The sequence below is a fragment of the Lepidochelys kempii genome, chromosome 8 (genome assembly GCF_965140265.1).
Source record: "Lepidochelys kempii isolate rLepKem1 chromosome 8, rLepKem1.hap2, whole genome shotgun sequence".
Lineage (NCBI taxonomy): Eukaryota > Metazoa > Chordata > Testudines > Cheloniidae > Lepidochelys > Lepidochelys kempii.
The window spans coordinates 108,290,204-108,305,693 of NC_133263.1; the positions used below are offsets into that span (position 1 = coordinate 108,290,204).

Sequence of the window (15,490 nt, forward strand, 5' to 3'; positions counted from 1 at the left end):
GCCCCTTCAGAGCTCTCCCCTGCTCCCTGAAAGCCCTGCCCTGCCCCGCCCCCTCTGCTCCTGCCCCTTCAGAGCCCTCTCCCACTCCCTCAGAGCCATGCCCCTCCCCCTGCCCCCTCTGCCCCTGCCCTGCCTCCTCACAGCCCTGCCCCTTCAGAGCCCTCTCCTGCTCCCCGCCCCCTCTGCTCCTGCCCCAGCCCTGCTCCCTGCCCCTTCAGAGCCCCCTGTCCCCCTGCCCCTTCAGAGCTCTCCCCTGCTCCCTGAAAGCCCTGCCCTGCCCCGCCCCCTCTGCTCCTGCCCCTTCAGAGCCCTCTCCCACTCCCTCAGAGCCATGCCCCTCCCCCTGCCCCCTCTGCCCCTGCCCTGCCTCCTCACAGCCCTGCCCCTTCAGAGCCCTCTCCTGCTCCCCGCCCCCTCTGCTCCTGCCCCAGCCCTGCTCCCTGCCCCTTCAGAGCCCCCTGTCCCCCTGCCCCTTCAGAGCTCTCCCCTGCTCCCTGAAAGCCCTGCCCTGCCCCGCCCCCTCTGCTCCTGCCCCTTCAGAGCCCTCTCCCACTCCCTCAGAGCCATGCCCCTCCCCCTGCCCCCTCTGCCCCTGCCCTGCCTCCTCACAGCCCTGCCCCTTCAGAGCCCTCTCCTGCTCCCCGCCCCCTCTGCTCCTGCCCCAGCCCTGCTCCCTGCCCCTTCAGAGCCCCCTGTCCCCCTGCCCCTTCAGAGCTCTCCCCTGCTCCCTGAAAGCCCTGCCCTGCCCCGCCCCCTCTGCTCCTGCCCCTTCAGAGCCCTCTCCCACTCCCTCAGAGCCATGCCCCTCCCCCTGCCCCCTCTGCCCCTGCCCTGCCTCCTCACAGCCCTGCCCCTTCAGAGCCCTCTCCTGCTCCCCGCCCCCTCTGCTCCTGCCCTGCCTCCTCACAGCCCTGCTCCTTCAGAGCCCCCCCTCCCCCTCACAGCCCTGCCCCTTCAGAGCCCCCCTCCCCCTGCCCCCTCACAGCCCTGCCCCTTCAGAGCCCCCCTGCCCCCTCACAGCCCTGCCCCTTCAGAGCCCCCCTCCCCCTGCCCCCTCACAGCCCTGCCCCTTCAGAGCCCCCTGCCCCCTCACAGCCCTGCCCCTTCAGAGCCCCCCTCCCCCTGCCCCCTCACAGCCCTGCCCCTTCAGAGCCCCCCTCCCCCTCACAGCCCTGCCCCTTCAGAGCCCCCTGCCCCCTCACAGCCCTGCCCCTCCCCCTCTGCTCCAGCCCCCCCCCCCCCCCGTGGCCGGGGCGGGGCCGCCGCTGTGATTGGCCCGGGCGGCCCCTGCCGTGGCGGTGCCCGGGGCCGAGTCGGGCCCTGCCCAGCGCCGGGGGCCGCCGCCCGCTCTCTGCTGCCGGCGGGCGGGAGGGAGGCAGGCGCGGCTCCGCGGCCGGTGAGTGGGGGCGGCCGGGCCGGGCCGGGGGGCGGATCGCAATGGGGAAGGGCCCGATGCGCGGCAGGGGGGGCCGGGGCGGGGCCGGTCCGTCCCGGGCCGCGGGGCCCTGCCAGAGCCGGGGGGGACAGGGCCGGGCTGGGTTCCCGAGGGCCCCCGGGCCTGGCCCTTGGGGCCCCCCCGGAGCCGGGCGGCCGGCCCCCCCCCCCCCGCCCCCGGAGCCGGGCGGCCGGCCCCCCCCCCCCCCGCCCCCGGAGCCGGGCGGCCGGCCCCCCCCCCCCCGCCCCCGGAGCCGGGCGGCCGGCCCCCCCCCCCCCCGCCCCCGGAGCCGGGCGGCCGGCCCCCCCCCCCCCCCGCCCCCGGAGCCGGGCGGCCGGCCCCCCCCCCCCCCCGCCCCCGGAGCCGGGCCCGCGGCCCCCCCCCCGCCCCCGGAGCCGGGCCCGCGGCCCAGCCCTGCTTGGGTCCGGTGGGGGCTGCGCGCAGCTGGGGGGCTGGCGACCAGCTGCCGCCTAGCTCTGGCCGGAGGGGAGCAGGAGAAGGGGCGGGGGGCCCGCCGGGGGCAGGCAGGCATTTGCCAGGCCTGCAGGTTCGGGTTGGAGGTCACGAGCGTGACCCCGAGCCCCTGCGGAAAGGGGCTCTGGCTGGCTTTGCAGGGAAGCCTCTTGGCCTCGGGTAGCGGCTCCACTGGGGAGAAGTTGTTGCTGTGGCTTCCTGGAGAGCGGCCACCCGCTGGGGAGGGGCTGGCTGGGTGGCTAACGTGGCCTGACTCAGTTGTGTGCTCCCGCGTGGTGCAGGGACGGCACATAGGTGTTCCCCTTGTGCAGAAGGCTTCACCACCCGTCCTCTGACCTGCGCCCCTCCCTAGGTGCAGCCTCCAGTACACGGGGTGAAAACGTGTGGGTCCCAGGCGTGAGCTGGTGTCCTTTCAGTCTCCAGGCACACGTCCTGCCCTGCTGTAATACTGCATGCTTGCCTCAGGCCAGGTGCTCCAACAACAGGAGCTGCAAATGTCAAGTGGGTGGCACAGATTCCTCTCCGGGCTCGCCCTCTGTTCTCTCCAAGGCAAAGGAGCCCAGTGCCATCTTGTTCTTCCTCTTCGTTCACACCCTTGCTTGTCTCTGCTACTCCCAGTCCTCCCCTCTGAACTTTACTCTGGTCTCCCATCTCATATACCTGGCCTTCTTTGGCAGCCTTGTCACATACCTGATGGCTCTACCCCTTCTGAGCACCTCGCTCTGCCTGCATCATCTCTCACCTGGGCTACTGAAGCCCTTCCTGAGGGCCACCCCAGTTCTTCGGTGCTGGACCATTCTCCTTGACCCCAACAGTTGCTACTGCTTCCCCCTCCCTTAGTGGGTGCCTTGGTTCTAAGGGAGTTCCTGTCCTGTTACAGCTAGCAACACATCTGTGACCCGGAGAAGAATTCAGAGGCCCATTCCTAAGAGAGGCATCTTTGATTGGAGAGAAGGTAAAATTCAGCTGGGGCTGCACCAGTGGGGCCCCTGTCTTCTTGGTTTCAAATTCATGTCTCCTGCACTCTGAAGCCAAAGCTGGAGGGAAGCTGCATGTGCTGTATAAATAAGGCCCCTGGACCCAGGTGGGTAGGTGGCTGAGGGCAATTGTTTTGGGACACAGAAGGTCGGATCTTCAATTGGGAACAATCACATGTGACGGTGCCCGCCTCTTGCTGCAGGGCAGCATGCTGTCCCTTTGCAGCTGAGCCTGCAGCAGGTGCCATGCACAGACCTCTGCATTGCAGGGCAAAGGCACTCTGACTCTTGTCATTGCCTGACTGCTTTGTAGCATGAGAGCTCCTTCTCCCTTCCAGGCCACTGCATCAATGTTCCATTGAGAGATTCCTCCTCCCCTCCCTGTTGTGCTGGATGGCAGTGCCAGGCCTTGTGCACTGCCTGTAATAAAACATTGACTTTCATGAGCTCCAGCTCGCGTAGGTGCATGGCCTCTGTGTGGGTTTCTCTCCGGAACATCTGTGGGAAGGAGGCTCTTGGGACCCTTGCAGCAGTAGCACTAGGAGGCCAGTGCCAGACTCGCATGAGGCTTGTGGCTTTATCATGCACAGGGGATCTGTGCTGCTGCTTGTGTAGGGAGGGGGAGAAGAATTTCTAATCTGGACCACATAATTCAGTAGCTGTCAGCCCCCACTCCTGGGCGGGACTGCGGGTGACTCAGCAGATTACTGTCCCGCTTCTTCCCTCTCTGCATGTGCTTGCCTTTCCTTAGAGCCTTCTTGGGATGTGGTCAGCATGTGTGGTGGGTGAAGTGGGGCTGTACACAGAGGCATTGTGGAGTTGGTGGGCAGTTCTTGTATGTGCATCTGGGCTTACTCCTGCTGCCTGGCAACAGGAGTGGCAGTCTCTCTGCCGTGCTCTGTACAGCTGCCCCTGGGATGACTCGCTTTGTTTTGGGTACCTTAATAACTAGCAAAATGGGAGAGTTCAGTGATGCTGGAGGCAGCAGCCTGGCAAAGAAGTGGCTGCGGTGGAGAGGGGTGAAATGAGAGAGGCAAGTGGCTGCAGGGGTGATAAGCAGACTGGGCTGATAGACGGGAAACTCCTCCTGTCAGGCAGCTAAGGAAACTTGCCTTGGGAAGGTCTCTGCCCCAGGCCTGAAGGGCAACAGCCACTGTGTGGATGGCAGGCATGTATCCTGCTGCTGCGGGTTACAGGCTCTGGGCTGGGCCCTCTTCGCACCTTGCAGAATGTGGACAGGGCAGATCCTGGGCTCGGCTGTGCTGACCTTCCAGCCAGACCTGCTAAACAGCTTCCCAGGTATAGAGGGCTCCCTGAATCAAACTGCCTGCCTAGTGGCTAGGGACTGGAGTGACACTGCTGGACACTGCCTCATGATCCTGCGTAGGCAGACAGGTGCTAGAAGGGCTCAGCTAGCATGCTGAAAATAGCTGTGTGGACATTGTGGCTCTGGCAGCAAGTCAGGCTAGCCATCTGAGCTCAAGCCTGGGCAGTTGTATGATCTTGAGCTTGGGTGGCTAGCCTATGGGAGTGTCTACACTAGAAATGCTGCACTGTAGACACTATTGCAACAGAAGGGGTTTTCTGTCTCTGCAGTAAATCCACTTCTCCAGGAGCTGGTAGCTAGATTGATGAAAAGTTGAGTTAGCAGTGTCTACACTGAAGCTTAGGTTGGCTTAACTATGTCTCTCAGGGGAATGAACTTTTCCTACTCCCTGAGCAATGGAGCTAGGTCAACATAAGTTTGTAGTGAAGCTCTGCCCAAGGCGCAGTGTCCGTACAGCCATTCTTAGCATACTAGCTTGAGCCCTGCTAGTGTGAGTCTGTCTGTCTGGGCTAGGAAGCTTGCTTCCTGATGCAATGTAGACATGCCCCTAGAGCAGCGGTAGTCTATTTTTTGTCACAGTCCAAATTTCTTGGTCAACATATAGTCAAGGTCCAGACTCTGGAGGAAAAAAATAATTTTTCTCTCTCTCCCCCCCACCCCCACCCCATGATGATAAGTAAATAAGATTTTGGGATCCGCTCAAAAGCATCTGGCAGTCTGGATTTGGCCCACGGTCCCCCTGTTGACTTCCCCTGCCTTAGAGGTTAGTGCATACTGGTCACCCTGCAATTCTTTGTTCCAGTGACAGTGCCCAGTCTTCAGAGTAACATCCTGGCTCCAAGCTGCTACATGCTGCTTTCTCTACCACACCACATGGTGTGGAGCTTCCAGGCCCTGCAACGCACAAGCCAGGCCTCTGCTGGGTTCTGGTCTGTGCAGTTTCAGGGGGAATGAGGGAAGGAGTAATGCCACTAGGTATGGGAATTTAGATGGTCCCCCAGGGCAGAGAGTTGCATGGGAGGAAGCACAAGACCCCAATTCCCCACTCACTCCAGAGCGGGTAGGACGACTTGTTTGTTTGTGGGGGAGTGGGTAGCAAGCCTTGCGCTTCCTGAATCTCTGAGCCATGCTGAGTGAGTCTCCCTGGTGCTGTGCGAGTTGGGGGGAGGCCCAGGGTCTCTTTCAGGTTGCATTGTCTTCTCCCCCCATGTTGGTCTGGATTCAGGGGAACCGCCTATATGCCCTACAGGAGTAGTAGTAGGGAGAGAGCGTTCTCTCCCTGTACCTGGCCTGCATACGGACTGAGCAGGGCAGGTACAGGCACTGATCCTCCTGCAGCGATGGGGAGGGATGAATGGTGTTCTGTGCTCTGCTCTTCCCCAGTGCTGCAGAGCCATGAGGAGCATAAACCCTCAGAGAGGCTCTGGAAGAAACCTCCACATGTTCAATTAGATGGTGGCCTGCCTGAGCCCTGCCACTGCACAGCTGCTGGTGCAGAGGGAGCTCTCTGGCTGAAATGTCTTGCCCTTTCCTGTCAGACGGGTGGAGCAAGTTTAGATGCCTCTGGAAAAGAGCCAGTCCCTAAGAACAAGAACTTTTCCATGCCGGGAAGAGCAGAGATGCTAGGCTCTGGGAATGCAGTCATCCCTGCTGGCCCAGAGTGCTGGGGAAGCTGTCACTTTCTGATAACAGCAGTATGAGTTTGGATGCTATACTCTCCTGCCTTCTTGGAGCGTTCTCTAGCTCCAGTGGAGGAGCGGGGGCTAGAGAGTTTGTGGACATGCCTAGGGGCAGGGGATCTCATGGGTTCTTCATTTCCTGTCCTGTGCCCTGTGAAGGCATCATTATAGGAGTAAGTTCACTCTGATCCTCAGAATGGATCAGGGTGGGCACCTGTTTACTGGGAGTGAAACCTGAGAACCTGCTGTAGGAAACTACCTTGCTTTGATGCCAGGTATGGTCAGCTAGCTTGCTCCCTGTGGCCTTATAGCATCACTTAGTCTATGATCCTGGTTGTTGCCTATAGGACACCTGGGATGGCTTATCTCATCCCAGCCTGTGATATGAAGGTCAGTCCGTGTCTCCCAGGCTCTGCCTGGGGCCCCTGGGAATCTGCAGTCAGGTTCTGGGCTGATCGGTGCATCCCCATGGGCATCGAATCCAAAGGTTACCCTGGATCATGCTTTTCTCTAGTGATCAGTGGGAAGAGTGGGGCTGCAGGGAGGGCAGGGCCTTTCCTGTCCCTCTGCCTCTGTGGCCTTGACCTGTCAGTCTCTCCATTGTTGAGGTAGGGGCTGGGGAGCCTGTGTGAAGATGCTCGTGTGCCTCGGGTTTATTGGGAAACGTGACTTCCCCATAGGATTGGAGCCCCACCAGAGTGTTATCAACACAAAATGCCCTTTGCCCTACATAAAGGGGGTGTGGGGAGGGGAGAGACGCTGGCTATGGGGAAGTGACCTCTCAGAGCAGGGTGTGGGGGCCTGGGGTGTCAGATGTTGCAGAAGTGCATTCCATAGCCTAGTTCTGGCTCCTAGGTAAACTTTCTTTCTCCCTTCTTCTCGCTCCCTTTGCTGGCTGATAGCTGCATTCTGCTGGGAGGTAGATAGCCCTCAGGGGAGGTTGTGCTTGCAAAGGGAGAGGCATCTCTTGGGTAGTCAGGGCTGATCCCAGGGTGGGGTTTCAGTCCTCACAGTGCCCTCGAAGTCTTTCTCCTGGTTCTTGCTTTCCAGACCCTTTAGTGTGCCTGTGCCCTTCTTCAAGCTCTCTGTTCAGTCCCTGTCGAAGTATGATGCTGCGGCCAAGGCCGAGCCAGGCCAAGAAAGTGGAGTAGTAACTGCTAACTACAGGGGCTGTCCCAGCAATCAAATTGAAGCCTTGCAGCATGGAATTTGAACTTGTGTATATTTTCAAATAACCGAGGTGGGTGCTGGTGAAGCCCTGTCTGTTCTCACCCAGTAGTGGGCTCCCCTGGGGCTTTGGGCCAGGGAATGGGACTTCCGGCTCTGCCTCTGGAAGCCTGTCCGCCTAACCCATGTACCTGTCAGGAAGCTGTTCCCCTTGGGACTTAACTGCACTCTTCCCTTTCTTGTAACACTGTTCCTCCACACACACTCCCCCTTCTACCCCAGCTAGTTTTGCTCTGCCTTGGCCTCTCCACGCTTTCGATATTTGTATAGAGCTGCTGGGATCCACCTTCTTAATCATCGTTGGGCTGGGCTGCCTGTGGTTGTGTGGTCTAATCACCTGCCCACACAATTGTTGTTGATTACTAGCACAATGTTGGAGATTCCACACACCCCACAGACTGCAGGCAGCTCAGAGCAGGAAGAGCTCTTGCTCTGATAACACTGATCTCATCCCTTCCTGCTCCCGATGCTCTGGCCAAGCCTCTCTGGTTGCTGCTCCCTTTTTTACCTTTGCTTGTTTCTGATTCTGTGCCACTGCTCGTGGAGGCTGTGTTCAGACGTATTAGTGCAGCTGCTCCTCTTGATAGATTCACTGCTGTGAGGCAATGAGAATTGAAGGGTACGTCTATACTGCCAAAAAAGATCCGTGACAGGGAGTCTCAAGGGCCTGGGTCAATTGATTTGGGCTTGCAGGGCTCAAGCTAGAGGGATAAAAATAGCAATGCAGATGTTCCCACCCAGGCTCTGAGACCTGGCTGTGTGTGTGTGATTTTTTCTTTTTTTTTTTTTCCCCTCCCCACATACACACAGTCTCCGAGCTCAGGCTCCAGCCCAAGCAGGAATGCCTGTACTGCTATTTTTTTATCCCCATAGCACAAGCCCTGCAAGTGTGAGTGAGTGGACCTGGGCTCTGAGACTTGCTTCTGCTCTCTTCTCTCTACACCCCCTTTTGCTCTTTTCTAAGATTTCATTCAAGGTCCTTGAAGGGCTTTATAAACATTCCTGCAGCCTGCCCAAGTCCTTGAAAGGCAAGGAAGTGATATTGAAACACCACCTCCTTCACAGATGGCGAAACTGACTTGCAGAGATGGGAAGTGACTTGCCTAATGTCACTTGGTGATTCTGCAGTAGAGGCAGGAATAAAATCCAGACCAACTGACTCCAGGCCTGTGCTGTAACTGCACAGGCCCCTTCTTCTCAGTAGTGGGGCTGGCTGCCAGTTGTGTGTTTTTGTTTTTTTTTTGCAATCCCAGACCCTCCCTACCCGTATGGAGTTTAATAAACACTCCCTGTTAACACTTGTGCCTTGTGAACTTTTGAAATCCAGTACACTAGAGGAACAGATGCAGAGCATGCAGTCAATTCACTAGTGTGATGCCACCAGCCCCGAGCTAGCTTAACATTCTTGGGTTCTAAAGAAGTGGGTTTTTTACCCACAAAAGCTTATGCCCAAATAAATCTGTTAGTCTTTAAGGTGCCACCGGACTCCCTGTTGTTTTTGTGTGATGTAGGAATCTGTTTGGTTAAGGGTGTTCTCCTGGAGAGATCTGTGTAGGGAACTCCCCCCAGGAGTTCACTGACCTGGGCGTTTGAGTATTTTGGTCCAGCAGAACTCTTCAGTCTTTTTCTGACTTGCAAACCTGCACCAGGCATGTGGAATCAAATGGTAGGAAGGGAAAGCTCACCTTTGCCCTATTTTAAAGCTGCTGAACTTGTTCTGCCAGACTTGAATCCAAGAGGTTGGTGCCATGATGCTGGAGTTTTTTGCTAGGTACAGGAGACTGCTGAGTTGTCTTCATGGCATCTCCGTAGCTACTCTGGGAGGCACAAGTCTAATCATCTCTGGGTTGCAGTCTGATGTCTTCAGGAAATGACACTGCTGGAGGGTCTGCTCCTTGGGCAGACACTCCAAGCAGCCTGATCAGAGGCTGGAGTCCTTGGCTGCTTCCTGCCTTTCTGAGAGTTAGAAATCTCCTCATGTGTCAGGTGCTGCTGGGGCTGTAGGGAACAATGCTGAATTCAGTGCCTTTTTCCTCACTTTGGTCTGTTGCTCCAACCCACTAAGGGGTAGATATTGAGTAAGGTTTTTGCCCCGACCACACTGGGGGAAGAGATGGGCTTGGCTGTCCAATAATACTCAGCATGGCAACTTTGGAACGTAGCGTATCCTCAGCATGATGGTACTGCTTGGCCTTTGCTTATTCAGTTCCTCACCTGTATAGAAGTGCTTGGGCAGCATCCCATGGCTGCTTCTGTGAGCGACCTAATCGTCGGCCATGGCTGTTTGCCATTGTGACAAAGCAGGACTGTTCTTAATGTTTCCTCTGAATAGTGTGGGGGTGCTTCAGTTTCTCTTATGCAGTTCTTAAGTATCTAGGGGGTGGGATACGGGTGTATGATCATTGCAGAGCCCTAGAGGGCAGGTGTGTGCAGGGGTCTGGACTCAGAGAATGGCCAACACCCTGTTTCCTGGCAACTGATGGCCTGGGCCCTTCCCCCCCTGCAAGGTGAGAGCTAAAAGGCTGGAGAGAAAGGAATCCAGTGACCTCCTGGCCCGGGAAAGGGACAAAGCCCAGAGGAGGAGGGGCTGGAGAGAGTTTTCAGTTTGGGGCTGGCTGGGGACATGGAGTGAAGTGCAGACGGGGTTGTCTGGCTCACTGCCCCCCAAAATGGACCCATCTGAGGGGTCCTGTTCTCTGTACCTACAAGCTCTGTTTTAGACCATGTTCCTGTCGTCTAATAAACCTTCTGTTTTTCTGGCTGGCTGAGAGTCGCGTCTGACTGCGGAGTTGGGGGGCAGGACCCTCTGGCTTCCTCAAGACCCTGCCTGAACGAACTCGCTGGGGGAAGCACACAGAGGGGCAGAGAATGCTGAATGCTCCTAGGTCAGACCCAGGAAGGTGGAAGCTGTGTGTCCTGAAGACAGGCTGCTCCGAGAGAGGAGACTTCCCCAGAGTCCTGCCTGGCTTCATGGGGAGCAGTTCCAGAGCATCTCCCAGGGACTCCGTGACAACTGGTGGCAGGGGTGGGATGTACTGCACCCCGTGGATGGCGCTTCCTTCAGTAAGTGACTGGGGAGCAGTAAAACAAAGGGAGACTGACGAGGACCAGGCATGCTGAAGGTTCAGAGAGGAATGGTTTCGGGGGGGCGGTTAATCCCTGGGAGTGTGTGACCAGCAAGAAGGACTGTGCAGTAATGGGGTCCCCCTAGGGACTGCAGTGAGCAGTCTCAGGGCTGGAGGAGCCTGTGGCTTGCCCCTCGGAGAGAGAAGGACTTTTGCAGTAACAGGGTTCCCCTGGGGATTGCAGCGAGGAGTCTGCAGCTCAACCCTGGCAAAGAGGTGGTGACCTTGAGAAGGGCTGGCACACTAGGGGTTCTCCCTGGAAACCATGGGGAGCTGAGAGCACACAGGCCTGTGAGTCCACAACAACTTGGGAACAGCAGAATGAGGGCCTATCACCGTCTCCTTAAGAAGGACATTGTAGCCCTGTGCAAAAAGAGAGGGTTACACATTGGAAAGTTCACCAAAGCACAGTTAATCGTGCAGCTGGAGGAGGATGACCGCTCTAAGGAACAGATTCCTGACCCAAATGGGGCTATAGCAGGATCTGGGAGCAGCTGGAGTAGTAGCCAGGCATCCCTAAGACTCCAGTCCCCACCAGACGAGGGTCTTCACGATCGGGTTCCCCATCGGGGGATCGAGACGGACGGGATTGGAGCTGAGTCCGAGAGAGCAAGAGGACTGTGAGAGACAGCGCGAGCCCGAGAAAGAGCTGCAGAAGCAGCAGCAGCATGAACTGGCGATGGTGGAGCAGAGAGGCCTAGGGGACCTCCCAGGGGTGAGTGGGGATAGACCCCGGGGGGCCAATTCTGCAGGGAACCTCAAGACTAAATTGCTGCCCCTGGTTAAGGATGGAGGGGATGTGGATGCCACCTCACTGCCTTTGAGCAGGCTGGAGATTTGAACAAGGGGGACCCTGTGGAAAAGCCCTGGTGTCTAGCTCCCTTGCTGGGTCCCAAGGCCATAGACTCTGTCAGCCAGATGGGTGGGGAGGTGGACACGCTCCCACTCCTGACCCCAACCTATATGTCTATGTGGCGTTTCCTGGGGTTGGGCCCCTCGGACCCCCAGTGGGAGTGGAAGGTGATGGTCAATGGGGAGTCATTCCTGGGGTGGTGAGATCCTGGGACAGAGAGAACTGTTGTCAGGCCCGTGGTGGTGCAGCCTCAGATGCTGAGGGGCTGGGTGAGGGTCCCAGGGATGAAGCCCCTCTCCCTGCCTATGGCCCAGATCCCTGTGCAGACACAGGAGGGGTAGGGCTGGCTGGTCGTTGGGGTTCTCCAGGATATCAGCTGTGAGCCCCTGTTGTGGGGTGACTGTCTCTCTTTGGGACAGGATCCAGGCCCTGCTCCTGTAACAGCCGAGGGTTTGAATTTGAATCCAGGGAACCAGTCGGGGGAGAGGGAAACAGTCAGTGAAAATGCAGATGACCTGGCTGGCAGCGGGGAAGGAGCTGCTAGGCTTAGGATGCCTGCCTGCCTGTAACCAGACCCCTGGGGCTGGGTGGGACAGAGGGATGCTCCCCGCCCCCTTGCACACTGGCTCTGATGCAGTGAGGAAAGTTCGCTGCCTGCCCCCACTGGGACAGCAAGGGCAGCGCTAAGCACAGTGGGAGCTGAGACCCCAGCTGAGGAGGGGAGGGGGGGGAGACACAGGCAGGGCAGGTTATCTGTTGGGAGTGGCAAGGTGCTTGGTAAGGAAAGTTTGGATGAGCCTAGGCAGGCTTGTGAGCTGATGGCTTTGTCTAGTCAGCAGGGTGGGAAGGCGAGGAGAGTGGAAGATGAGTGTCCCTGTACCTTACCTGTTACCTGGGTGGAGAATTGGGACAGTGAAGGAAATGTGCCCGTGTCTTTCAGGGGTATTGACTTCCCTATGGAGGGAGCTACCCCGGTTTCCAAGCAGTTGTCTGTGAACAGCCTTGTTTGCTGGGATTAGGGGAATAAGATCCCAAGCTGGGTGTCTGGTAAAGGAGAAAGTGTCTCCGGCTCTTCTTTGTCTGTGGAGCAGACAGAAGGGGCCTTTCAGCCTGTGATGGTTGAGGGTAGTGCAGTTGTCTCAGAATTTGGATTCAGCTAAAGCCCAGGAAGGGAATGGTCCTAAGTTTGTGTCTGCTAGGGAGATTGGATGCGACCTTGTTACAGTGCCAGTTAGTGTCTATGTAAAATCCCAGAGACCAGACAGTTCTGGTGCTTGTATTTTGCCTGTTGCTAGTGTGTTGTTGGGAAAGGGTGTAGCAACTGTGTCTAATCAGGGTGAGATCCTAGCCAGGGCACAAGGAGAGCATGAAGGTGATTTGATCGTGTTACCTACTGAGGGTGTGGAAGCCTGTAGCAAGAAGGAAAAGATTCCTGAACTTGTGTGTGGCAAAGGGAAGGAGAACGCTTCTGACCTTTTATCTAGGAAGTCTGTCAGTTTGCCTGAAAGGGGATTGTATAGGAATCCGCCGGATGGGCCAGAGGTAATTCTGGATGTAAGTGAGACCCAGAAAGAGTCTGTTGTTGCTCAGGAAAGTGTTCCTCTAGGTCAAGCCCTAGGTAAAGAGGGTAAGGGCAGAATTTCTGTGAGGGGTGAATTGTTGCATAGAAAAGCCCCTAAGGAAAGGAATCCTCATGGAGTCTTTGCAAGCAGTTTACTGCAACTGAAGGGTGTGAAAGTGATTTAACCAAGAAAGTTTCAGTTCCTAACAGCCAGAAATTTTCTGTTGTGAATGGATCCACTGACTTTCCTGTTGAAGGATCCAGTGTGGATAACTTTGAGAAGGTCTCAGATGAAGTGAAAGCTGTTAAGAAAGTTAAACTGTCCTGTAACCAATTGGCTGTGTTTGGCCAGCTTGTTGGGGAGAAGACCCAATCCCAGTTTGACCACCGGGTGTTTTGGGGTGGCAAAAGGGCACGGGTCACATAAACCTTCCCGCATGCGAGTGCTATCGACCACCCTGACCTAAGGGAAGGCATGAAACTGGAAGGACCTGGTGTAACTCCCACCAAGGAACGGGAGAGATGCTGGGGCATCCATGGGAACGTTGGTGGCTTCAAACTTCCCCAGGTCACCAGCTAAAGTGACCCCGCTAAGTCCAGTCTCGAAGGGGGGAGGGATGTGACGAAGCGGGACTGTTCTTAATGTTTCCTCTGAATAGTGTGGGGGTGCCTCAGTTTCTCTTATGCAGTTCTTAAGTATCTAGGGGGTGGGATAAGGGTGTATGATAGTTGCAGAGCCCTAGAGGGCAGGTGTGTGCAGGGGTCTGGACTCAGAGAATGGCCAACACCCTGTTTCCTGGCAACTGATGGCCTGGGCCCTTCCCCCCTGCAAGGTGAGTGCTAAAGGGCTGGAGAAAAAGGAATCCAGTGACCTCCTGGCCCGGGAAAGGGACAAAGCCCAGAGGAGGAGGGGCTGGAGAGAGTTTTCAGTTTGGGGCTGGCTGGGGACATGGAGTGAAGTGCAGACGGGGTTGTCTGGCTCACTGCCCCCCAAAATGGACCCATCTGAGGGGTCCTGTTCTCTGTACCTACAAGCTCTGTTTTAGACCATGTTCCTGTCGTCTAATAAACCTTCTGTTTTTCTGGCTGGCTGAGAGTTGCGTCTGACTGCGGAGTTGGGGGGCAGGACCCTCTGGCTTCCCCAAGACCCCGCCTGAGCGGACTCACTGGGGGAAGCACACAGAGGGGCAGAGGATGCTGAATGCTCCTAGGTCAGACCCAGGAAGGTGGAAGCTGTGTGTCCTGCAGACAGTCTGCTCACAGAAAGGAGACTTCCCCAGAGTCCTGTCTGGCTTCGTAGGGAGCAGTTCCAGAGCATCGCCCAGGGAGTCCGTGACATCTGTGTACTAAGTCAGTCTCTGACTTCCCTCCAGCTCATCGGCCTCTCCGGTACTGAGGTGCCTGGAGTGCAGTGTACTACCCCAAGTGCAGCTGCACCAGTGCTGTGCATACAGGGGTGACCGTTCTGATGTGTAGTATCTAGGTGTTGATCTTCCCTTCCCGGCTGGGACATGCGACCTCTGCCTACGCAACTCTTAACCCCATCTGCCTCTGTTGCTGCCATACTATAGTGCAACCCCTGTCTAATCTCCTGTTGCCCTCTGCTGGGTATTCCTAAAGGTCCCATGACTGTGACCTGTGTGCTGTCCGCATTCCCACTCGTGGGCCCCTCCCTCCCTCTGATTTGCTTTGCTTTGGCTTGGTCTACATTAGCAACTTATGTCTGTGTACCTATGTCGCCCAGTGTAGGCAGCGCTATGTCAAGGGGAGGGCTTCCCGCTCAGCATAGCTGCCGCCTCTCGGGGGGGGGGGGGGTGGAGTATTTAGATCGTTGGGAGAAGCTCTCCTGTCAGTGTTGGAGTGTCTTTGCTTAGGTGCAACAGCGGTGCAGCTGCATCAATGCAGTGTTAAATGCAGACCTGCCCACAGTGACAGGTCTGTCACTTTTCCTGTCAGGCTGCCCTGGTACAGTGTTTCAGTGGAGTTAATTGGGGAGGGGAGTAAGAAATCAATTCCCACCCCTTCAAGGCCCTATTTATAATGTGTGTGGGGGGGGGGGGGGGGGAAGCAGGGCTCTTGAGCCTGGAATGGAGGAGGACAAGGTCAGCCGAGGTAGGGTTGCCTGCCCTTCAAAGTGGGATATAAGGCAAGTTCTGTCACTTGGGTCGGGGGAAGACAAGGGGAAGTCCTGGCCCTTGACAGCATCCCTGTCTTCTCCTGGCTGCCACCTGCAGCCACATGGGGTCTAGATTCTCCTCCTCTCCTGCTGGCAACTGCTCCTACCGTTTTAAAGTGCTTGGCTGTTTTCAGTGCATTGCTCTTCCTAGGCAGCAGGATCTCTGTCCCTGCTCAGCCAGCACTAACTGTGTGTGAAAGATACTGTGCCTTATCTCTGGGCTGGCACCAGGTGCTGCAGCACCCCTCATCAGGGCAGTGACTCATGAATGGCATGCTGAGAATGCATGTCTCAGAGAAAGAGATGCCCTGCTGATTTCTGGAGTGATGGGAAATGTGATATGAGGCTTTTTGAGCTTCTTGCTGGGCTTACTCTGGGGGCAGGCAATTCAATAATTCCTAGAGCAGATCTGTTAGAAAACAATCCAGTCTTGATTCAGAATTACAAGTGATGGAGCATCTACCACGACCCTTGGTACATTGTTCCACTGTCAGAAATGTACACCTTATTCCTAGCTTCAACTTCCAGACACTGGATCGTGTTAGACCTTTCTCTGCTAGACTGGAGAGCCCATTATTAAATATTTGTTCCCCGTATGGATACTTAGACACTGTGATCAAGTCACCCCTTAACCTTCTCTTTGTTAAGCTAATCGA

At 56.8% G+C, this 15,490-nt stretch overlaps 1 protein-coding gene across 10 annotated transcripts in view; it reads left to right on the top strand.

Moving 5' to 3' along the window:
- ELOVL1 (ELOVL fatty acid elongase 1) overlaps window positions 1–15,490 on the top strand; it is a 34,487-nt gene that overhangs the window by 8,153 nt on the left and 10,844 nt on the right. For 2 of the 10 annotated variants that reach the window (XM_073358021.1, XM_073358020.1), the window contains exons 1-2: window positions 1,270–1,396; window positions 2,790–2,864. The exons of 2 other annotated variants lie outside the window; for them this stretch is intronic. The gene's annotated coding sequence lies outside the window, so the exon portion shown is untranslated. 6 more of the 10 variants (XM_073358024.1, XM_073358026.1, XM_073358027.1 and 3 more) reach the window with 4 other exon arrangements.